Source organism: Bison bison, unplaced genomic scaffold, assembly GCF_000754665.1.
Source record: "Bison bison bison isolate TAMUID 2011002044 unplaced genomic scaffold, Bison_UMD1.0 scf7180017862979, whole genome shotgun sequence".
In the NCBI taxonomy this organism is placed as follows: Eukaryota; Metazoa; Chordata; class Mammalia; order Artiodactyla; family Bovidae; genus Bison; species Bison bison.
The window spans coordinates 2,760,630-2,785,833 of NW_011493551.1; the positions used below are offsets into that span (position 1 = coordinate 2,760,630).

At 40.2% G+C, this 25,204-nt stretch overlaps 1 protein-coding gene across 9 annotated transcripts in view; it reads left to right on the forward strand.

Moving 5' to 3' along the window:
* The first annotated feature begins 1,543 nt into the window (after window positions 1-1,543).
* Window positions 1,544-25,204, forward strand: part of R3HCC1L (R3H domain and coiled-coil containing 1-like) — a 72,161-nt gene continuing 48,500 nt past the window's right edge. For 2 of the 9 annotated variants that reach the window (XM_010833088.1, XM_010833093.1), the window contains exons 1-2: window positions 1,926-2,011; window positions 14,477-14,572. The gene's annotated coding sequence lies outside the window, so the exon portion shown is untranslated. The other 7 variants (XM_010833090.1, XM_010833091.1, XM_010833095.1 and 4 more) reach the window with 7 other exon arrangements.

Genomic DNA, 25,204 nt, shown 5'->3' on the forward strand with positions numbered 1-25,204 from the left:
AACGTTTAAAACATGCTTATGTCCACTTACCCTGAAATAAGATCTATAAGTCTCTCTTCCCTGAACCTCTGAACCACAAGGATGTAGAGAAAGTAGTAAGGCAGGTGTCCATGTTTTGTAAAAACCACTCAAGAAATTCACTTCCATTTCTCCTTCCAAAACCAATCAAGTGGATCCTTTAAATGGTTTAACCAAGTGTGGAAGTGAAAGTGAAGTCGCTCAGTCGCGTCACTCTTTGTGACCCCATGGACTGTAGCCTATCAGGCTCCTCCGTCCATGGGATTCTCCAGGCAAGAATACTGGAGTGCGTTGCCATTTCCTTCTCCAGAGGATCTTCCCAACCCAGGGATTGAACCCGGGTCTCCCGCGTTGTAGGCAGACGCTTTACCATCTAAGCCACCAAGGAAGCTCCCAAGTGTGACATGATTTAATTTTACTGGTATAAGGATAGAGACTTAGTGGGCCTGGCCTCCATGTTTTGTAAAAATCACTCAAGAGATACCCTTCCTTTTCTCTTCTCAAAGCCAATCAAGTGGATCCTTTAATTGGTTTAACCAAAAGTGTGATGTGATTAAATTTTTCTGGTTATATAAATAGGCCTGATGGCAGTGGGGAGGAACCCACAGAGGTGCTGATGGCAGTTGGGAGGAACTTGCAGAGGTGCTGAAGTGCTGGGCCCAGTAAGGAAGCCCACGCTGTAACCAGGTAAAAAATGAGACGGGTCTGATTTAAATCTCTGGCGGTGGGTGTGAAGAGGAAACAGATTCAAGAGATGCTCAGGACATAGAATCTACACAATCTGGTGCCCATTTGGACCCAGTGGAAGAAGTGAGACAGAGGAATCTAAGTTGAAGGTTGAAGTGAGTGTTAGTGAACAGGGAGGAGGAAGAGTCACTTTTAAAGTTGCTACATTTGAGGTGCTTGTTGGACGTGAAAATATTAGTTGCTCAATTGTGTCCAACTCTTTGCGACCCAATGGAGCCCGCCAAGCTTTTCTGTCCGCGGGATTTCCCAGGTCAAGAATACTGGAGTGGGTGGCCATTTCCTTCTCCGGCGGATCTTCTCAACCCAGGGATTGCACCTCAGTCTTCTGTATTGCAGGCAGGCTCTACCATCTGAGTCACCAGGGAAGCCCAAAGGGAGACTTAAATATTAGTGTTCTCCAAGAACTCTGATATTTAAGAAGCAGGTTAGAAAAAGAATTCTTGAAGGAGACGGAGAAGAATGACCAGAGAGGAAGAAGGAAAACCTGAAGATAGTTATAAAATAAGTGATAATGTCCAACAGCATCAAATGGTGCTTAAAGCTAGAAGGCAATGGCACCCCACTCCAGTACTCTTGCCTGGAAAATCCCATGGATGGAGGAGCCTGGTAGGCTGCAGTCCATGGGGTCGCGAAGAGTCAGACATGACTGAGCGACTTCACTTTCACTTTTCACTTTCATGCACTGGAGAAGGAAATGGCAACCCACTCCAGTGTTCTTGCCTGGAGAATCCCAGGGACGGGGGAGCCTGGTGGGCTGCAGTCTATGGGGTCTCACAGAGTCGGACACGACTGAAGCGACTTAGCAGCAGTAACTTGAAACTACCTTCAGTGAATGATGGTGACAAGGGCACTTTCTTTCGGGGCAGAAGCCGCCGGGCAGAGGAGAAGGAGGAAGTGGCGACAGCGAGTTCAGACTACCTTTTTCAAGAAGCTTTGCTGTGAAGAGGAGGGATGGTACGTCTGTGAGGGACGTTAGGAGCTCTGACCCCTTTATAGCTGAGAGGGAAGGGGAAGAGTGAGCGGACAGCACCCCACACATCGCGGGGGCTGCGCTCTTCTGCCTACTCTTCCCCGCCACGTGACCCGGAGGCCGCCTACGCAGGCCGGCCTCAAGGAGACTACAGTCCCCAGAAGGCCGCGCTGCGCTGGGGGGGCGGAGCCGGGGCCTGGCGCACGTCTCGGAGGCTCGAGCGGAAGAACTAGAGCTTGGAGGAGGCGGCGGATGCGGACAGCTAAGGCGCCCCGGGTAACGAGTTGCTTCGCGTACCTGTCCCTCCCTCCCTCCGCACTCCAGCCTGGGGCTCGTGGCCTCCACGTCTCCCTCAAGTCTTGGGACAAGCTTGCTTTCCCCTTTCGTTACCGGTATTTTTCTTCTCACGTGACGCGTGGCCGGCTCCCGCCCTTCGACCCTTGCGGGCCCTGGGTTGCGGGGGACGGTCTCAGAACCCTTTTTCCTTCTCTGGGCTCCGTGCTTGCTTTGGGTGCTCTCCTCAGATACTCTCTGCGAAGGGGCAGTTCCTTTCCTGTGTTTCAACAGGTACTGAGTGGGGACTTGGGCACCCCTTTTTCTCCCCAGTGGTTAGGAGGCTGTGGACAGCGGGGGCCACCCGGGGCTTCGGGCGATTTCGGGGCGCGAGCCCTGAGCCTCTGGAGCGAGTCCGCTGGGCTGGCTGGGAGCCCCCGGGCTATGAGCTGGGAGTGAACTGTCTGTTCGCCAGGGAGGGTATACTTCCTGGTTTTCTTGGGCCACCCTCGGAAAACTCCAAGTCCACTTTTTAAAGTTTTCTTTATCAATAAAAGCCTCTTCTCAGAGTTGAGCAGGGAAGAAGCACAGGATTTGGAATCTGATGTCCTGGGTAGAGTCTCGGGTCTGCCACTTGCTGGATCTATTATCTTTTGTAGCCCGTTTATTGCCTCCCGGGTTTCCCAATCTGAAAAGTGGGGGTGATCGTCTTCGGCCTTCCTGCCTTCCAGTGTCGAGCAGTTTATTAGAAATGACATGTGTGAGAAAGCATGTTTCACATATAACAATCTCACTGTCTCTCTGTCTCCAGCCCAGGTCAGTTGAATTTTCAAATCGTGTTTATGTGTTTATGAACTTGATCATAAACGTGATCGTGAACCGTATGAAGATCAAATGAGTTAATAAATACATAGGGGGAAAATGTCTTTGGAAACGAGTGTGAACCTTATAGATGTTCTTATGTCGTGTTCCTGGGGAAGAGGTAACATTAGGGCCCTATCACCTGTGGAGTCAGTTTTAAACTTCGTCTGGATTTTAAGGTCCACCAGAATTTGGCTTGTTCTGTCCCACCAGCGCTGCGTGCACGCACTTAGGAGCAGCCTTGCTCGCGTCTTGCTTTGTTACAGCCATCCTTTCTTCAGTGCTACACAGTGTACAAGAATCCCAGAAAGTACTTCATGCTCCTCATGTGTAGTGCTAAGCTTGTCTCCAGCTGGTTGGCCCTTTTGAGGTACTACTTGTTCTAAACCTAGCTCTGATTGTATCACAGTCACTAACTTGAATGTATACTAGCTGAAATGAGAAATATTGGCGTTATTTTTACCTGTCCTGCTACATGTGTTAGGAGTCTGTGTTACCTTATAGTTAGAATTCAGAATATAAACAGCCAGGATTCTTGTGTAGTTTTTATTCCGGCAGTTCAGTCTGAGACTCCGCAGGTGATTTTGTTTCTCTTTCCCCTTGTAAAGAGTGAGGATTTTACAGTCAGCTTTTTGTGGGTTTGGCGGTATATTAAGTCTGAGACTCCGCAGGTGACTTTGTTTCTCTTTCCCCTTGTAAAGAGTGAGGATTTTACAGTCAACTTTTTGTGGGTTTGGCAGTATAGTAAGTAGGTAGTCTTGTATTATTTCTGAAATCGTTGCTTGGAAAATACTTGAATGTGGTTCTAAAACCAAAGGATGGCAGTACAATTGTTGAATGTATAAAGCTGAACAAATTTGAGTTGAAATCCCAGTGCTGTGACTTCCAGTTCATGAGTTGTGGCGAATTATTTCACCTCTTTAAGCTTGTCTACTAATTTCTGAAATGAAGATGATAGCATTTACCTGATAAGGTGTCTATACGGATTAAATGAGATGTGAATATAAAGTAGTGCTGGAGTGAGTATTTGCTCATTATTTTGTTGCTATTCTAATTGATGACTATGATGATGGTAAAAAGTGATGAAATTTTAGGTAACGTATTTTCTTAAGATTCAATTTTGTTGTTGTTGTTCGTAAGTGAGGATAGTTATCCTTAACCCATAAACTTAAAGAAGCAGTAAGAAGTGCTCAGATTGCAGGCTTTTTTTTTTTTTTTTAAAGCAGTTGCATTTTATATAAAGATTATATTAGGCTATTTTTTATGTTTAGAAGTTTCCAGAATGCTCTTGTTGTTGGGGTGTGTTATTGGGCTAGTGCTTCATTGATAACCCATAGTAAGAATTTAGTTTTGTGTCTTTCTGCACATTATAGCTTGTAGCAGAGCAGTTATCTGTGTTAATGACTTAGATATAGACTATTGACTAGGATAGAGTTTTATAGAGAATTTTTTATTGGCTTCCCACCCTCCCTGCCTTTTTTTAAAGCCAGACTATTTGACTCTAAAAGTTCCATCTGGTGGGTAGGGGCCAGAAGATTTGGTGACTCTCAGTTTCTGAAAGTGGTAACTTAGTGACAGGTGCTTATGGGGGCACTGGGGTGTGTGTATCTACAAGGAGTGAGAGTTTAGAGAAACCAAGAGGGAATGTCTACTAGAGAAAACCGATTTGTTGGTCCAAGCAGAGTCTTAGAGTTAAGAATTGAAATGTTTACTTTTCATTCCTTCACATGCTGTGTTGACTGATGTCTGAAGATGCAAATGTCTAGGAACTGTTTCCTTTACTCTCTTTTTTGATGTGTTTTCCCCTGGCTCCACTTTACCAGTTTCACCCTGACCTGTAGTTAAGAATCAGCAAGATGACAATTATTATTATTTTTTTTTTTACTACAGACTTGTGTATAAACTATAACAATAGTCATTTCCATTAAAATCTGATTTGTGTGCTGTAACATATTATTTTTTCCTTTATGTTTTAAACATTTTTGTTCTTTTTTCTTTAAAAGAAATTTTTGGAAGATAGACCCATTTTCAGGGTTAGTGAAAGACAGTATTATTGTTACTGTGTTTAGTTATTATATTTTCTTATAGTCATGAATTTAGGTGATACATATATGTTCACTCTCATAAAGCTTCACATGATCACTGTAATTTTTTTAGCCAAGGTTAAGTTTGTTGACTGTGCCCACTGAGCCCTGAAAAATAGCAAAACTAATTGTCTAATGTGTTTCAATCTGTGACCCTGTCCTTATTAGCTCACCATTTACAAAATATCTCACCAGAATGAGTGAGAAGACTAGTGTATTGTTGATTTGGAACTTGTGCACTCATTAGACATGACAGAAGTAAATGAACTAGTGTCAAAAGTAAAAGTGTAGATCTTTAATTATATAAACCTGCAGTACAAGACTAGCACTCACACTGTGTATAAAGCTGGTGACCTGTGCTAAAGCTGAAACTCCAGTACTTTGGCCACCTCATGGGAAGAGTTGACTCATTGGAAAAGACTGTGATGCTGGGAGGGATTGGGGGCAGGAGGAGAAGGGGACGACAGAGGATGAGATGGCTGGATGGCATCACTGACTCGATGGACGTGAGTCTGAGTGAACTCCGGGAGTCGGTGATGGACAGGGAGGCCTGGCGTGCTACGATTCATGGGGTCGCAAAGAGTCGGACACGGCTGAGCGACTGAACTGAACTAAACCTGAACTATATTTTAGACGTTTCTCTTGGTTGAATTGTATTGGTTGCAGGCATTCCACCCACAGGAAAAGTGAGAAGAAATGGAACTAGGATGTTCATGTCTTAAAAGAGAACCTACTTCTACTATGCCACCCACCAGAAAATGTGCTCTTAGCTAGTGGGGGAAACATGAAGAGTTTTCTGTTAATGAGCCCGGTAGGATGAATGAAGCCTGGGTAACTCCTGAGCTCCTGAGAGTTTATTGAATTACAGGGGAATTCCAGTTGTCAGAGGTTTCGATAGAAGAGCAGTTACAGGCTATTGCCGTGCAGCAGTAAACCTGCGTGTGGAGAGAATATTTCCTCTCAGTAGAACATGGACCCATTGCTCACAGTCTGTGCTGTGCCATTTCGCAGTCTCATGCTAGCCTTCTGTCTAGTTTTTTAATTCTTCAAATTTGTTCTTCGGTTTTATTTAATCTGTTGTCCCTTGTGCCCTTTTTAAAAATTTTTTGTTATTATTTATTTTTATGTCAAACATGGCTGGTTTAGACTAGGGATAACAACAGAGAAGCAGAGAAGCAGTGTTAGAAACAGCAGATTCTGGTGTCTAATATTCTGAGGTTCCCAAATAACATGAGTTAACCTGTACATACAGTGATATGAATTTCTAGAACGGACAAATTCATTACTGTTTAACTTGGTGCTAAGGCAAAAATATGGGCAAATGGTGTGTGGTATTCTTATTATGAGATTTGCCTCTTAGGAAAAAATAGGTGTAGTGTTAATACTGGCTTGCATATGGGCTGTTTCAGGTTCTTTGCCATGGAATGCCAGATGAGTATTAGAGAAGGGAAGTCCTTGGATTTAAACATTCCCCTCTGAAGTTTATACCAGTAGCCCTGTTTGTTTTTTTCTTGTCATCTGTAAAATAGGGTTAATAATACCAACCCTGTTTGTTTATAAAGAGTAGAGGGAAAAGTTAACAAGAATGTCTTGGAAATGAGGTGACTAGGGGAAAGGCTGACGGAAGGGCAGAGACAGAAAGGAAAAGTCTCACACTGGGGTGCGTAACTTGTCCCTGAGACAGAAAGAGGGTACCCAACAAAAAGCAGAGAGTGAGGGTTAGTCAGAGACAGAGAGGGGACATCAGAAACCCTTAGGAGGGACAGTCAGACTGAGGCAGTTAGAAAGAGGGGTAAACAGATGCAGAGCAAAGGGCTGACTTAGAAATGTCAGGGAGGGAACTGCGAAAGACTGCAGGAGGGAACCAGGAGGGCATGGCCAAGAGCTTGTTGAGTGAGTTTTTTGAGGTTTTGTCTGTTATTTGGGGAGTTCTTGTAGACATTTGTAATTAGCCGAGAGGGAAGAACTGCAGATATTAGTAGTAAATCAAGTAACATGTTTATACAGTTTTTATTACACTAAAATTTTCCCTTAAGCACTGGTTTTATTTTGCATATTCAGAATACAAACACCAAGCCAGCTTTTGCCGCAGGCCTGTTAACTGCCTTCATTTGGTGGTTGTTGAGTCGCTAAGTCGTGTCCAACACTTTTGCAACCCTGTGGCCTGTAGCCTGCCAGGCTTCTCTGTCCATGAGATTTCCCAGGCAAAAATCCTCGAGTGGGTTGCCATTTCTCTTCCAGGGGATCTTCCTGCCTCAGGGATTGAACCTGCGGCTTCTGCGTGTCTCCTGCATTGCAGGCGGAGTCTTTACTGCTGAGCCACCAGGGAAGCCCTCATAGGTAAACTCATTTTAAAAAATTAAATAAAATGATTAGTTTCTTTTTTAGAAATACTTTTTTCTTAAAAAAAAATCAAATACATGCTTACTGTGGAAAACTTGGAAAATACAGAAAAGTTTAAAGAACAACAAAACCCATAATCTCACAACCTAAGCAATACATAGCGAGGCCTGCCCTTTCATTTTGTTGATGGTTTCCTTTGCTTTGCAGCAGCTTTTGAGCTTGATGTAGTTCCATTTGTTTATTTTTGGTTTTGTTCCCCTTCCCAAGGAAACAGATTCCAAAAAATATTGCTGAGACTGATGACAAAGAGTGCGCTGCCTGTGTTTTCTTCTAGCAGTTTTATGGTTTTAGGTCTTACGTTTAAGTCTTTCATCCATTTTGAGTTTATTTTTTACTTGGTGTAAGAAAGTGGTGTAGTTAAATTGTTTTACACGTGGGTGTCCAGTTTTCCCACCAGCATGTATTGAAGAGACCGCTTTCCCCACTGCGTAGTCTCGCCTCCAGCATTGTGGATTAACGGACCCTCTAAGTGTGCGTTTATTTCTGGGATGCCTGTTTTCTTACGTAGTCTGGTCAGTCTTTGCAGTTCACCCCATTCTACTAAATGTAAAATAGAGCAGTATCTATTTGAGGTTATTAGGACTCTATGGAAGAGGAGGATCTTGAAGGAAGTGAGAATGACAAATTGAGAGGACAGAGGAAAATTCCACATAGAGTGGTGAGAAGCTAGAAGCAAGAAGTGCAGTGTGTGAACTGTATGAGACAGAAGGGGTATTTTAATATTCCACAAATGGAAGATGATGTGTAGTAGAGAGATGATTTGCTAGGTTTACATGTGTATAAGGATAATGAAGAATTAATGGAAGGCTCTGAAGGCTGGGCTGAAGAACTTAGATTTGATCCTTAAAGATGATATTTTTGTTGAAAGTGATGATGAAAACAGTATTTGAAAAAGATTGTTGTGGTGGCTTAGAGGGGTAACCCCAAGTAGGGAGTGGCTTTAGGGTAGGCAATAGGACAGTCATGGAATAATGTAGACATAGAAGGTGTAAAGCTCTTGTGGAGGAAGAGCAAGAAGTGTAGGGTTAGAAAAGCTGAAAGTTGCAATACCTCAAAGTTTTGAGTTTGACAGATAGGTATATTGTAGCATTTTGATAGTGACATTGAGGAAGGATCTCCTAGAGGTCTAGGGAGAAAGATACTGAGTTCAGGTGCTTTTACAAGTTGTAGGTTTGAGTGGTAGTTGAAAAATCTGGTACTTTAAAAGTAAAGATCTTCATTATTAAATTTATTATAAATGAATACTGTCCCTTTTAAAGTAATCATTCTTAAGACTATGCATTTATTCTAGCAAATAAATATTCTTTGGATTTGTCTTTTGGAACTGCTTTCAGAACCAATAGAGCCATACAAGAAAACCAGTCTCATTACTTTATGGTCATATCTTTTGTGCCCAAGAATATTGTCTTGCTTGATCACTCATCTTATTTACCATATTTATTTCTAAGTGATATTTGACGGTCCCTAAAAGTTAATCTGCAGAGGCCTTAAATTTATTACCATGCTGGATATTTAAATAACTGTCATCACTGCTGAGAACAACCTTAAGCTGTGATAACATTCCGAGAAGAGATGCTAGTGCATGCTGGTTAAGAGGGTGGGTTCTGGAAGACTAGGTTTGAATGATCTCTTTAGTACATTAATTCTGTATCTTGAATAAGTTTCTTAACTTGCCTTAACTTGCCTCCATTTCCTCATTTTTAAAAGGAGGATGGTGATAATACTTCCTGCTTCATAGGATTATCATGAGGATTAGCTACTAGAACGGTGCCTGGCATATTTTAAAAGCTCGGTGTTAGCTGTTTATTGCCATCACAGCAACTACTATTGCTGCCATCACCGTTTTGTCTATTTATCTTTTTAGTTTTAAAAATCACTTATGTTCCTGTTTAATTACATCTTGTACAAATGGAACAATGGACAGCTAGAGTTAAAATTAGAGCTCAAATAAATGATCAGACACGTAGGAATGAAGCTTTTTAGAATGTGTGAATTTAGTGGGAGAAGAGCAGAAAAGACAAATTTTCCTCACTGTGAAGTTTGACCAAGGATAGAATATTGGGGAATATTCATGGTAAAAGAGTGTGAAGCAGAAAAGGAAACCAGCAAAGGACCAGTGGAAGATTGTTTAGACAAAGAAAGAAACTCTGGAGTGTACATTAGTATAGAGGTTATATTAATTAGGATAAGATTTGGTTGCAGTCAAATAATAGAGACTTAAGCGTGATGAAAGTTCATTTCTGTCACTGTCACGACTTCCAGAAGCAGCCTGGGACAGTCGTCGTTGTCACGGCGTCACGTCGTTGCACCACTGTGCGTGGATTCTGTTCTTTTCCAAAGTTGCCTGCTGGTCTAAGGTGGCTGTTGGAGTTCCAGCCTCTTCATCCACATATGAACCAGCAGAAAGGAGGAAGAGGACACATCTTCTTCCCTTTGAGGATACTTCCTGAAAGTTAGATGTGCCACTTTTGCTCATGTTCTGTTGGTCACAGAGCCACATCTTCCTGCAGGAGAGGTTGGGAAATGTAGACTATTTTGAATGCTCAGTGCCTGGAGAGAAAAATGAGGGAAAATAAGGATAACCCAAGGGTAGCTAGTTGAAGAATCTAGGGTAGATAACAGAACTAATAGTCTGTGTGTGTGTGCCAGACTGCTTCAGTCATGTTCGATTCTGCGACCCATGGACTGCAGCTCTCCAGGCTTCTTTGTCCATGGAATGAATTTTCCAGGCAAAAATACTGGAGTGGGTTGCCATGCTTAGGATAGTTTAATTCTTCATTGGTGATCCTTGATCGAGTTTCTGTATTTGTGAAAGTATGAGTATGAAACTACTCTTATCAAACTGCATCAGTAGTCCTCTGTTTTTAGGGTGTTCTCCCTTCATGAATCCTTACTTAGTTAGGATTACCCGTCTCTTACAGGGAAAAAGGTGATGGGTATGTATGTATATGTATGCATGTATGTGCTATGTGTATAGATACATAATACACATTTATATATATATATATATTTCCTCATTTAGCATTGGTGTTTGCCAAAATTGCTTCATATAGCAACAGTCTGCCTTAAAATTGATAGTATTTAAGTGTCTGATATCTTTCTTTCATTCTTTTAAGCTTCTAATTTTACCTAGCCTTCTATTCACTCTCCAGTTTGGTTGTTTTGGGCCATTGTTTTTAATCTCTGTCCTTTTATATTCCTACTCTCTCTCAGTGCTGTTAATGCTGTTAATAGTACTTCCCAAAATAGATAAATGAGCAAATTTAATTAAATGTGTTATTTGCACTCTCCTGATCATTAATGAGTTTGTATGTAAGGTCAGGCCTACAATCTTCCTGGTATTATAATGACTGAATTTTCTCTGTCCACTAAATGGAGAAGTATTTGCTTTAGAGTTTTTTATTCTTAAAGCTTCCATATTTTGTATGTTTATGTTCTTTTAATGTTGGAAATATGAAGGTCTTCTAACAATAAAGGGAGAGTGTTTTCCCTGTTTGAGAGTAAGATACAGACCTATCCCTATTTACCTAAATACTTGAGAGTATATTTTCTAAAGGCAAGGACGTTCTTTTATGAAAGCATACTACAGTTATCAAAATCAAGAAATTAACATTGATTTAATATTACACTGTAGTCCACAGACTTATTCAGATTTCACTCATTATCCCAATAATGTACTGTTTTGTAGCAAAAGAAAATTCTGGCTCTTGGAGTGTATTCAATTGTCATGTCTCTTTAGTTTCCTTTAATCTGGAGCATTTCCTCAGTCTTTGCTTTTGCAGGACATTAACATTTTTGAAGAGTCCAGGCCAGTTATTTTGCTATTATTATTGTTGAGTCGCCAAGTCGTGTCCAACCCTGCCATCCCGTGGACTGCAGCTTGCCAGGCATCCCTGTCCTTCACTGTCTCCTGGAGTTTGGTCAGTTTCATGTCCATTGAGTCAGTGATACTATCTAACCATCTCATCCTCTGTGGTCCTCTTCTCCTTTTGCCTTCGATCTTTCCCAATATCAGGGTCTTTTCCATGAGTCAGCTTTTCGCATCAAGTGGCCAAAGTATTGGAGCTTCAGCTTTAGCATCAGTCCTTCTAATGAATATTCAGGGTTAATCTCCTTTAGAATTGACTGGTTTGATCTCATTGAAGTCCAGGGGACTCTCAAGAGTCTACTCCAGCACCACAATTCAAAGGCATCAGTTCTTTTGTAGAATGCTTATAAATTGGGTTTATCTGCTGTTTTCTCATTACTGGCTTCAGATTACCCATTTCTGGCAGGAATACCGCAGAAGTAACGTTATGCTTCTCAGGGCATTGTGTCAGGAGGCACAGGATATTGAAATATTAGTAATGTGGTCTTGGATAACTCCTTTAAAGGCAGTATTTGCCAGGTTTTCCAGTGCAAAGTTACTGTTTTTCCTTTTATAATTACTTTGGTGGTAAAATATACATAAAATTTATCATTTTAACCAAAGTGTATAGTTCAGTGATTAAGTACATTGACATTATGTTTTTAATTTTGAGGTATCTTTGAAAAGGTACTTTGAGATTTTATAAATTTCCTACTTCTCCTTGAACCTTTACTAACTTTTGTATATCTGCCTGAATCATTTTCATGATGGTTCCTAAATGGTGATTTTCTAATTCCGTCATGTCTATTATACTTACTTATAATACTTTATTTCATTATTTATTTTGATGCTGTTACTGATTTGGTCAGTGGGAGCCCATTCAAGCTGATTGCTGTTTCCTGTTGCCTTGCCCTTGTCACTCATATACACATTCATATACATCTTTTTTTGTCTTCTGAAAGCAATGAGTTTATATTGATACTTCTGATTCCAGTCCAACACTACAGGGTTTATTCATTCTGTATTTATAACCCCCTCTTCCAAAAGTGAGAAACTTGTCCCTATGGTTTGCATTTTTACTTATTGGACTAGTCCTAGAATACCAGAGAATAGTTTCATACCACTGCTTAAAAGACATCTCCTATGGACAGGGAGGCCTGGCGTGCTGTGATTCATGGGGTTTCAAAGAGTCGGACACGACTGAGCGACTGAACTGAACTGAACTGAACTGAAGTAGAGTTCAATATTTGTTTTCCTTATCCTATGGGCATATAGTCTAAATATTCACTGGTCAATAAAGTAGCCACTAACTGCATGAATTGAGATGTACTGGATTTTGTAAACTTAATATGAAATAAGAAATGTGAAATATCCCAATAATATTTAAATAATATGTTGAAATATTTTAGATATATTAGATAAAGTAAATAAAGTTAATTTTAACCATTTTAACATAGCTGCTAGAAGATTTTAAATTACATATGTGGCATCCATTATCTTTCTGTTGGACATCACTGAGCAAGAAACCACATTCAAAAGTTACTTGGGTTAGTCTTCTCCCCAACTTTCTTTCTGTAACATAGTTATGTTAGTCATTTGCAATACAATTCATTTCTGTTGTATTCTAAGTTTTTCTCCCCATCCTAATTGATCTTACTTATCTTTGAGCATGTGAAGCATTAATATGGCTGCAAAAGTCAGGATTATATTAAATATATATATACACTCAAAGCAGTGTCACCCATTTCTTCTTTCTTTTTCACCCTGTTTTCACCCAGCCTTTATAGGTAATCAATCCCATCAGTCTCTGGATTACCCTTTTGGTGGTTTTTACCCCCAGGTATGAGGAGATAACACATTTATTTTTTTTTTATTTCTTAACTTTTTACACAAAATTTAGCATACTGTAGATACTCTTTTGTTCTTTGCTTTTTTAAATTAAACATTTCACTTCAGTATGTTTTGGACTCCATTCCATATCAATTTATAGCACTCACTGTCCCATCCTCCCTTTGTCTTTTCCTCCCTCTTTTGGTTACTCTGTTGTGGTAACCTTAACCATTCTCTCATGCCATTTCCAGTGTTTTGAATTTATAAGCAGTGCTGCAGTAACTAACCTTGTTTATATATATTTTTGTATGTTGGAAGTGTATGTTTGGGTAAATACCTAAAATAGGATAGTTAGGTCAAAAGTTTACTGGAGTGGGTTGCCATTGCCTTCTCTGAAAGCAAATATAGTTTTCTTAAATATTGCTCAATCCCTTTCTGTGAGAGGTTGTACAAGTTTGAATTTGCACCAGCAATGTATGAGAGTTTTTCCCATAAACTAATTATCGGAGTATGTTGGTATGCTTTTTAGTTTTTCCTATCCTATTTGTAGTTAGAAACAAAGTATCTCAATGTAGTTTTAATAGTCACTTTGCAGTTAATAATCTTTTCATAGAATATATAAAAGTCATTTTAATATCTTTCTGTGTGAATTATATATTTAAGTTCATTTTTCTATCAGACTTTTTTTTTCTCCCTCAGTTTTTAAGAGTCCTGTAGAAGTCCAGTTATTTCCTTATGATAAATTCTTTGAAGGAGAATTGCTGGATCCAAAGGTCCTTTGATATATAAAAGATTTTGAAATATTGTTAAAATGCTTTCTATATTAATAAAATATGTATCTCCATTAACAATGTGGAGCCCTATTCAGTCTTTACTGACCAAAACAGACCTTACTTTTTTAATCTTTGCTTGTCTGATAGATAAAATAGTAGATTTATTGTGGATTTCTTTGCTAACTGATGTGATTTATTTTTTCTTTGTTAACTGATGATGGTTTATTTTTTATTTGTCCAGCTAGCTGTCCATTCAACATATTCTTACTGAACAGCCACCATGTACCATCCTAAAAGTTAGAACTATAGAAATGACCAGAAGTTGAACATCTTTTTGTGTTTCAGTCATTTGTATTATTTTGTTTCTTATCTCCATCTCTCTTTCTGTTTTTAATGGCATTTAATAGATGTTTTGTCTCCTCAGACTAGTTCTCAGAGGACTGAGAATGAGAGAAAATGACATTTCCTTATTCTGTTCTGTTGTTGAACTTCTAAAAAGTATTTTTGTGTGTGTGTTTATTTTTATTGCCCATTCTGTGGCAAATCACTGTGTGAAACTCTTAGAGTGTTCATGAAATGATATCATAAAAGTTAAAGGCACAAACAGGTATCAAAGAAGTGATAAGTACTGATTTTTGTAAAACTAACTTTCATCATTATTATTTTCCAGGAGAGGCTGCTGTCTATCAGAGGGAACTTTTGTACCATTTGCCTCAGATGCAGCCTGTCTGCACGTTCTAGAGTTTTATTAAATGCCACGTATTTGGTAAGTCAGTTAACTAGAAATACTGTTTACTCTGTTTGCTTATGTTTTGTATGTTCTTAGTGCCATTTTCCTTGGTAACTCTCCTATGTAACAGGTTTGAAAGTGGCAGTATCCTGAAAGACTTGCAGGGTCTTTTGAGGATCTTCTTGCTTTTTCTGTTCATGTGTCTTTCTTAAATTTTGGTGTTTGTTGTAGAGAGAATAGGGGCTTGTTAAATATTGGAATTAATTGGATTACTAGCTTTGCTCTTTTCAGTCTCTTTCTACTATAGAACTGAGAATTAACGTCCTTCCTGTCCAGCTCTAGCTTCCCTGTAGTTCACATAGGGAGCAGCAAAGACGCAGTGTGAGGGGAGGAGTCTGATGGACTGGGAAGACTATACGATTAGTGAAATCCTCGGGAAACCGTAATAAAGCAGAATGAATAAGGCTATCAAAGAAATTATGGATGAAAACGAATTGATAGCTAGTGAAACTGATGTTAATTTTTAAAATGTTACTCTATAGATGTTTATTGTTAATTAAATTTTTTTTCTAAGAAGACTTAAGTTGCTATGACCTGCTGTTTTGTGAGAGGTTTCTCTTCCCCACATCCTGTGATAATCTTTTCAGTCTGTTCCAGCTTCTGACGCTCATGTGTAGCCATTGGCAACCAGGAAACGGATATAGAGGATGACAGATATATAGGATGAAGGCTTGTTCAGAGGGTCACTCATAGCACTGTCAGGAGATAATTGTACTTGTGTGCTGCTGAAGCACATGCAAAGAATTGGATTAAAGCTTTAAAGAAATGATATTGGTGATTTGCAGAATTTCCTTTTAAATGGGTTTGCACAGCAAGACATAGAAGCAAATGTTGATGTTGAGAACTGAGTTCAAAACAGAGTACTATCAAATAAAATTTAAGAATGAGGAGCCATGGGCACAGGAAAAAGGGGAAGGAAGATCCTCCTTTGATATGTTTTTTTTGGTAGCCTCTTGGCTTCTGTTAGCATCAGAAAGCTGACTTCAGGTGTCCCTAGATGATGTGCACGTCTCGTGTCAATAGAGAGAGACATGGGATTTCATTGTGCTTGACTGAAAGGGCCACGTCTGAGAGTAAACCAAGTGAGTTTTAATCTTGGTTATTTAAAATCTCCTTGTACCTGTCTTATTAGGAGTATTATTTTTTTTTAAGAAGAAACTAATTTGCGACTGGCTATAAAGACTGACATTGTGTCCTGGAAAATGCTGTACTAACACTGCGCTGTCCCACGGGGGCACTTCTCAGGTCCCCAAACACAGTGCTGACAATCTGTGACAGCCTGCGAATTGTTGGGCAGCATTTTGGGAGGATGGACAGCGGAGTGAGGCAGTTGTGTATAAGTTACAGAGGAGATGGGGAGGGGGAGAAATGAGAGAAGAGCAGAGCAGCTCAGGTTCTGTGGGCAGTTTGAACAGTAGCTATTCTCCTTGTGAGCTCTGCTGATACCACTGAAATGAACATCTGGAATTGGTTTTGGTGGGGTAGAAATGTGTTTCACTTTTCCTTTCAAGGAGTTATGGTTTCATTTTGTTTTAAAAACTGTAAGGTTAGATGTTCTGTTGAGAAAAGTAGAAGTTGGATAGATTGGAAAGTTTCGAAGAGACTAGAAATATCACTTCATACTAGGAAATGAAACTATAAAAATCAAAGGAATGGGGATGGGTCTTGCCTTTTCCGGAGACTGTTGTAATGGTAGTAAGGCCAGTTACCATATCTAGATGCAAAACAATTGGGCTCTTAGACAAATGTATATCCTGGTATTTGTTAGTTTATTAGATACCTCTGGTGGCTCAGTGGTAAAGAATCCACCTGCAGTGCAGGAGACACTGGTTCAATCCCTGGATTGGGAAGATCCCCTGGAGAAGGAAATGGCAACCCATTCCTGTATTCTTGCCTGTGGAATCCCATGGACAGAGGAGGCTGGTAAGCTACAGCCCATGAGGTTGCAGAAGAGTTGGACATGACTTAGCGACTAAACAACATACTAAGGTATCACCAGCTATTTGTTTCAGAAACACTTGGCCAACTATGGGAATCTTCACCAGGTAGCAAGGCACAAGTTTCTGGATATTTGGACTGTGGAGTGGAATGTGACGTGGGGCAAACTTTGGTTCAGTTCTTTCTCTGATCGTGAGAATGGTTATACAAAGTAAGTGTATCTGATTGCTCCCCTAGATGTAATGTCTGTTTATGAGTATGGGATTAGACTTGGGGCACACTGTTATGGAGCCCATTCCTCCTGTTGATCCTGTTTCTGGGTTTTGGTTAAATGTTATTGCTTGCTCATTGATGCCATTGGGTTAAGCAAGTGTAATGTTGAGCAATGTCAGTATTAAGATTGTGTGCTATTGCAACACCTTTACCTGATGGTACATAATAGTAATAATAAAAAAAGCCAGGGTAAATGAAAGAACAGATGGTGTAAGGGAGTTTGGAGACCTAGACACAACAGTAATAGTATCACTTCTCAGCAATTGCCTAGAGGGTCTAGACTTGACTCTCCATTGCTTATGGTATTGAATGCCTGAACCTAGTGTTGAGGGCCCTCCAGGCTGAAAACAGAATATTCTTTCTGGCAGAATATTCCACACTTTGCTATATTGACCCTTTGGCTCTAGTAGTTTCTATAGCTGTCTCCAAAATAAGGTTTTTTGAATTACTGCCTCTTCAGATTGTTCAGACCATTCCTTCTACTTGGAATATCTCCCTTCAGTCCCTGGTCTACGTACTAGCTTCCAATTCCCCTTTGATGCTATCTTCTTCAACTGTTCCAAGACCTAAGTGGTAGCTCTCTTTTCTGATTTTTAATATTTACAACTTTTTATTTGTCAATTTTATATTACCTTAAAACACCTTTTAAAAAAACTTCTTACCTTCCCAATTAGGTAGAGACAACTTAAAGAGGAGGCTGTGTTATTCATGGGCTTCAAACTGTGTCCTTACCTGTGGTCCAGCTTTATGGTTTCCACTGTCCCAGCGTAAATCTCAGTACAATATGTGCACTTAAAAAATGTTTGGCTACAAGAAAATGCCATTACCTATTGCTAGCTATTACTAACCTTTAACATTTGTCTTGCTTTTTTTATCATAAAAATATTAGATTAAAATACAGTTTAGTACCCAAACCATGTTTGTTCAGTAGATTATTCTGCTTTGAAAGCCTTTTGTAACACTCTCGACAGGTTTCCTGATCCTTAAAGGAGCAGTTCTCTGAAGATGTTTATGTATTGTAAGGTAATTGTTTGCTGTTCTTGAAACTTAATTAGTAAACTTTCAGTCTGCATATAAGAGAGTCTTTTATTTATTAATTATCTGATGTTTTTTCTTTGCCTGTTTTAAAGTGAAGCTTGCTTCTTTTGATGTCTCAGTTTCTGATCAGCCACATTTGGTCTTCACACTCGCTAGTACAGCTACAAGGAGGAAGGAGATAAGAGTTGTAACTATATCTCTAACATACCTTTACAATTATTCTCTTTGGTTATTATTGCACTTTGGTATTTTTGCTTTTTTGAAAGTATACTATGCTTTGTTTACCCCATTTTTTTAGAACGCATGTATTCTGGTCTACTGTAGTAGTGAAGTGTAGGGACTTTGGAATCCTAACCAACACTTGGAAGCTGTGTGATCTTCAGTAACTTGGTTTTAGATTTCCCATCTGTAAAATTGAGATAATAGCACCTACCTCTTGGTATGTACTTGGGGTCAAATGAGACAATATGAGTAAGACACAGATTAAGCCCATTAGCCTCTGCTTTCAAAACTTACTCAGTGGTTTATTAGCTTTAGTTTGTGAATCTTGGGTTTCTGTGGTGGCTTAGATGGTAAAGAATCCGCCTGCAATGCAAGAGACCTGGGTTTGATCCCTGAGTCTGGAGGATCTCCTGGAGAAGGGAATGGCAACCCACTCTAGTATTCTTGCCTGGAGGACTCCATGGATAGAGGAGCCTGGAGGGCTACAGTCCATGGGGTCACAGAGAGTCAGACACGACTGAGTGACTTTCAAAGGGGAAAAATGATCAAGCTTAATGCATGTCAGATTTAAGGCACAGCCCTGAAAGCCTTATTCGTTCTGACTCTTATTCTCAGTAGGATATCAGTGCAACCCAGGATAGACCCAGGAAAGGAACTAATTTCAAAGAAGTGTAGAAACACAGACCAACCTCCAGATGTGTAATGAGGGAAAGAAATTTTAGGAAGGTGTTTTCTTCTCTCCTCTCTACCACCAGATAGATACACAGAGTAGGAAGCAGACTGCTTGCTATACCTTTATGTTACATATTGCTATTGTTCAGTTATATTAAAGCTTTGATCTGCGGTGGTCAGTTGTAGGTGCAAATATTAGACTCGGAACAGCTAAGTTGGTGAACGATGGGGTTACCACATCAGTGGAGTGTGAAAGAGACTAAGCTGCGGACTGTTTCCCAGCCTCTAAAGCGTGAAATCAGTTGGTGCCGATGCATGGCGGCTGTAGCCAGTGGAGTATAAAATAAGTTGGGAGCGTGAATTGTGTTATGTTATGAGAAAAACCTTTTCATGCCATAGTTTGTTTACATATTTTGGGGCCCTCAAGACCCCTGCTGGAATCATCTCTCCTGTATCTTTCATCGTCTGGATACTCAGATTTTTTTATGAAATATTTCTTCCAGTTCTGCAGCCTATAATCTTTGTTCAGCTGCATGCACAGAAGCAAAGGCTATAAATGTCTGGAGCAGACTAATATTAAAATACTGACTGTTATATTCTGTTTAAGATTACATCTGAAAATGCCATTTGCAGGAGGTATTTATTGTACAAGTTTCTTCTCTCTTTAGATTCAGATTTGAAAGTGCGCTCTTCATTCTGCTTTGAAGGTTCCTCTAGTCTAGGAGCTGTGCCATCAGTTTCACTGCTCGTTGTTCCCATGTGCCTCTGGAGAAAGGTGGGGAAGGATAATGTTTTCAAATGGTCGTGGGAGTAGATAGGAAGAAGTACAGAGATTATTCTTATGGGGAATAGAAGAGAGGGAGTTCCTCTCCTGACACCTGGTTAGGTTCTTCAACCATATGGCTTTGAGGGTGAGGCAAGGTGAATGAGGAAGTTTCAGAGATAGTAGTAGATTATTATTGTCAGCACTTTTAAGTCTGGAAGGTTATTGGAAATAGTCATGCCATGAAAGCATTAATCTTTCATTCTTACCCTAGTTGATTTTCTTGTTTTACTGCAGCAGTCTTTGAACTCTCTTTTGGTTGCTTTGCATTTATACAGATTCTAAGCAAATTGCTAATATTTATGAAATTAATAGATGATTGTGAGAGACCATCTTGCTGAGTATCATCAGGCAGTCTAGTGTACTGGTTAAATGCAGGGACTTTGAAATCCTAACCAGCACTTAACAGCTATGTGACCTTGAGTTGCTTCTGATTTCTCATCGGTAAAACTGAGGTCATAATACCTATCTCATAGTACTGTAGCTGGAATCAAATGAGAAAATACGATACATAAAATATTGAGCACAGTCCCTGTCACATCATGAGCACTCATCAAGTGGTTAGCTGTTTATTTTTTTCTTTCTCTTCCTCTACTGCTCTGCTACTACTTCAGTTTTGCTTGTGGGGCCTAAACCTTAATGGAACAGAAAACATAATTAGACATGGTTCATTGCAGCAGATTTTGAAAAATATGTCATTGTTCCCTGGCTTCATCTATTTCTTAATAGATCTTTCTTAACCAAATAGAAACACCATAAAAAGACTTTTTAGCGAAAGGAAAGGATCTTTGTGTTGACTTGAGATTGCCTTGTAAAAAAATTGATTATTCTAAAATGTATTTGTTTAATGCAAATAAAACAGCTTTTCTATGAACTTAAGGAGTATATAGAAATAAGAAAGAGTTTAAAGCACTGTCATTCCTTATTATTCACCTAGTACTGATAATTTTTTCTTAGGAGGTACCTTATTTTTAATTCCTAGGAGAAATGTTTTGTCTGGTCCTAAGAGTAGTTGTAGCAGAATTCTCATCTAATGTATGAGGACATTTTTGTGGGAATGGGATGGAAAAGTCATCCTGATCATTTACACTAATGGAGATATGCCTTAGGGTGGATAATATATTTGGTTTTGATGTGTATTATGTGGTTATTTTTGCAGCACAATTAACTTCCTGATTAAACTTTACTCAGCTAGTATATCCTGCATATATATACTGGGTAGAAAATTGGTTAAAGGCAGGTATGATGGTTAGCTTAACTAACTAGTTTAGTTTAGTTGATGGGAGATCTGGGGTTGTTGTCTCAGTTACCACTCAAATAGTTCCAAGTCTTAAGTAAATTCCTCAGTTTGCTCATTTTAAAAATGAGTTTATATGACATGATTTTCCAAGGTCTTTTTCAGCTATCTGTAAGGCTGTAAGGTTTGTATGGAGGTAACTTGACAATCAGGAAATGCAACAGTGACCCATTTTGACCACCAGAGGGTGGAGTCCAATCAGTTAGCTAGTGCTCTGTATTTGACCAGAATGTGGTGTCCTTGGAAATGAAGAGGACGCATTGCTCCTCTGTCCATTTAATTTAAGTTATGGAGCCTCTGACTTTTCTGATTCTACTTGCATTAGACATCTTTCTGCTTTTTTCTTTTCAAACTTCTAGATAAAGAAGGGAGAAGAGAAGGATAGAGGTTTCTTATTGTCAGGGATTCATCAAATTTTGTTCTCTAAGATAGCAAATGACTCTCAGGTGACCCATTGGCAACTTTGATGGGGAGCACAATAGTATTAGTGGCTAAATTTAAATTACTTGTGGCTTCCTTCCTCCCCAAACACATAGGCAAACACATAGGCATACATACAAATAATAGTCAATCCTCATTTCTCTCATTTCTTCTGAAATCCCAAGGATGAAAGTGGGATATCTGAGAAGTGTAATAAGCACAATACTTTTAATTTAAGTCTAGGTTTCAGCCTTGCTTTACTGCTTAATATCTATCTAACCAGGTACATTACAACCTCAGATCCTCAGTTTCTGTATTTGAAAAATTAGGATATTGAATTATTACCTATACAATCTCTTTCAATAATGTAATTCTAAAATTATGTAAAAATTATTCAATGTTTATGTGAAGGGCAGTGCTATTCTTGATAAGACATTAATTTTTATAAAAATAGCACAGAATTTTTCCTATTTTTTGCTTGAAATAGAATTATAGGTGTTGTTAAGGCATAAATATTAAAATTTTAAAGTAAACTACCATTATGGCAAGAAGAATGACAGTTGCCTTTCCATTGAGACATTTTTCTAACCCCCAAAACAAATACAAACAAATTCTCTGAGCATTGGCTCACAGCAGCAGCGAGTCAGTCAAAAGAGGTGGGACCAGGAGCCAGGCCAAGCTGATTTGGGGTATAGTTGATAGTAAAGCATTTAGAGAAGTCATCTGGGAACACGTGAGCTTAGAATAGAGGGCACGTGGGATCTAGGAATCTGTATTATAAAGCTGGATTCAGAGTCCATTTCTTTAATCACACAAGTGGAAATAACTTTGATAGAGTCCAGTTGTATGAGTCTGAGAGCACATGATAACATGGAAATAACAAAGGGGGCATGTAGTCCAAATAAACAAGCAGAAATGAGTGCCTAGAAGGTGACAGACAAGTGGATGCAGAAGTGTGCTTGTGAAAACAGGCAAGGATTAGTACTTATGATTTGATATGTATACAAGAGAGTAGAAGCCAGCCAGGAAAACCAGATAGAAACAGCATTTTAGGATTATGTGCAAATACAAAATTTCAGTCCATCCTGGTTTTAATCACTCTCCTTGATGTTGGTAGTCATGTCTCCCTGGCATATCCAAGGTGCCCATACTTGAGTCTAGTGAGGATATCACTGACACACTCTATATAGTTTATATGATTCTAATAACTTCACATTCCACTGGATACACAAATCCACAGATCTGCTCACTATAACTGCAGAGTTCATTTCACAGAACTGGCTAGTAAAAAATTTGGCAGGCAAGCTAGCTTTTCAAGTGCTCCTAGGAACGGAGCCCAGCTGTTCCCTTTGGGCTTTGCACTGTTGGAATTCATTGAGTTAGCAGCTAGAAAGAATGGACTGTAACATTTTCAGCCTGGTTCCTGACAGCAAAGCAAAGGTGTTAGAATTTCTGTTCTAGAGGTTTACACTGCAAGTAACTTAACCTGATTGTGTGTCTTAATATTACTGGGCTTCTGACCGCTGAAATATGGCTTGGATCGATGGTGGTTTGGAGAAAGTAGAAGGAGGGCTATCCATCATTCAGAGGCTCCATAGAAGCTGCCTGATAATGCTGCTTTCACCAAGCAGCCATCTGTCCATCCATCCATCAGTAGGATGAAATGAGATTTAGCGGAACAGGCAGCTGTAACTCTGAGACACTTTCTAACCAACAATTGCAGCCCTGGCCTTAGTCTGACCACAAAGCACAGCACTGGGGTTTGGCGGGATGTGGCGGCAAGCACAGCAGTCTCATTCCCGTCAGTACCAGCCTAGAGTGTATTCAATATGAGGCTGAAGCCCAGCCGAATCTCTTGTACATAATTCGGCTAAACTTCGGGTGATGAGCAAGCAGTAATTCTCTTTCAGGTCCAGTATTGTTTTACAAGTTGAGCAGACTCTTTTGATGGAGAATTTTTTGTTTGACTTGGAGAAGAAATAGAATTAGGAGCTGATTTAATTACTCTAGAATCTGACCACACAGTTTAGTCTTTAACCCATATTGTATGTTGGCAGAAGGCTTTGTAAATGCCAATGAATCAGGAGGACCACCTTTTTCTCAGTTGTAAACACTGTGGGCGGAGGAGGCAACGGCACCCCACTCCAGTGCTCTTGCCTGGAAACTCCCATGGGCGGAGGAGCCTGGTGGGCTGCAGTCCACGGGGTCGCTAAGAATCAGACACAACTGAGCGACTTCACTTTCACTTTTCACTTTCCTGCATTGGAGAAGGAAATGGCACCCCACTGCAGTGTTCTTGCCTGGAGAATCCCAGGGACGGAGGAGCCTGGTGGGCTGCCGTCTATGGGGTCGCACAGAGTTGGGCACGACTGAAGCGACTTGGCAGCAAACACTGTGGGAACTTCTGCTGGCAAGTCCCCATTTGTCATGGCAGTGAAGGATGAGGCTAAATTAAATTCAAGGATAATTCAGTGATTTTATTTTATCTAGATTCTTTTTTCTCTAAAATTGGCATTTTTTAACCTAGGTTGTTATAGAGCAGAAATTGCTGATTTCTCTCTACTCTGTATTAGTGGTGCCAACATGGAAGGAAAGTAAATGTGGGCAGGAAAATGGGTCAAAGATAAGAAGCAAGAAGGGGACTACCCCTGAAGTGGATTATGAGGCTCTGAGTATTGACTGTTACCTGTTGTCTTCCTGGTTCTCCTGCTTTTCCAGGGCACCGAGCCTTCTGAGAGCCTCTTGCTCAGTATGGCTCTGTGCTCACTTTGCCTGTCCTGGTGCTTCCCTAGCCGTGGCCAGATTTCTTGACTGTTTTCTTGCAGTGGTCAGTTCAGACCTCTGCTCCTGCTCTTTGTTCTGAAGCCTTAGCTCTTCATTTTAGATTGGGGGAAGGGTCGAGGGAGCCTAATGTACCGGAGATACCTCGGAAATGAGAGCCTTGGATGAATTCCTGGGCCTATTGATCCACCGGCAGTTTATGCATCCTGACATTCATAATCTCAGTAGGCTGCTGATGTTCCTGATTAATGGGCCCAGGGGCTGTCCATCCGTCACTTCACATTAATTACTGAAGAGGTGTTTTTCCAGTGATTTACCTGACAGCGGGCTGTGATAAATACCCGTAAGCAGAGTGGGCAGTGATTTATCACAGGACCACACCCTCCCCCCACTTAGCCTTCCCCCTAACCACAGGCCAGCACTGGGACCTGACCAGAGAGTGCCCCCTCCCCATAAGCTATCTTATCTCCATAATTGCTTGAGGATGCATATTTACTGGGGCATGGGACCTGGCAGATAGCATTCTAGAATTTGTGCCAAAGATGATGAAAAATAAATCTTCCTAGTAGGAAGAGTAACTAGTATGTTTTTTCATGGGGCAGAGAAGTATATATAAGGTGCCTTTCTGTTACTTTTTAAGAAATCTGATGGAAATACTGCCTACCTACTGTGCATGTCCTGAACACTGTGGTAATCGCTCTGCAAGCTTTAAAGAGTAGAGAAAGCAGTTTTCTTTTCAGTATTTGTAGTCTGTCCAGGGAGAATCTGAAGACATATGAGAAATTAGAGAACATTTCATGGCACTAGTATAATCTTGAGAGGATTGGGATAGAACTCTAGGGTTCCATTTCTGTGAGAATCACGCTCACCAGCCCAAAACCAAGGGATGGACTCAGAGACACAAAGCGCAAGGAAAGCGAGGCTTTTAACGACAGTCTTGCAAGATCTGGTGTCCTGTGGGCAGGCAAACCCAGGGCCATTTCAAGCAGTTTGTTCCCTGACATGCAGGTCCCTTCTCCCTGTTCCTGACTGGCCCAGTATTGTGAGATGTACAATCTTTCTGGATGTCACCTAAGTTTCGTTATTTCCTTATTAGGCTATCCTTTCTCCCTTCCCAATTTACATCCGCATTTTTCAACAAAGA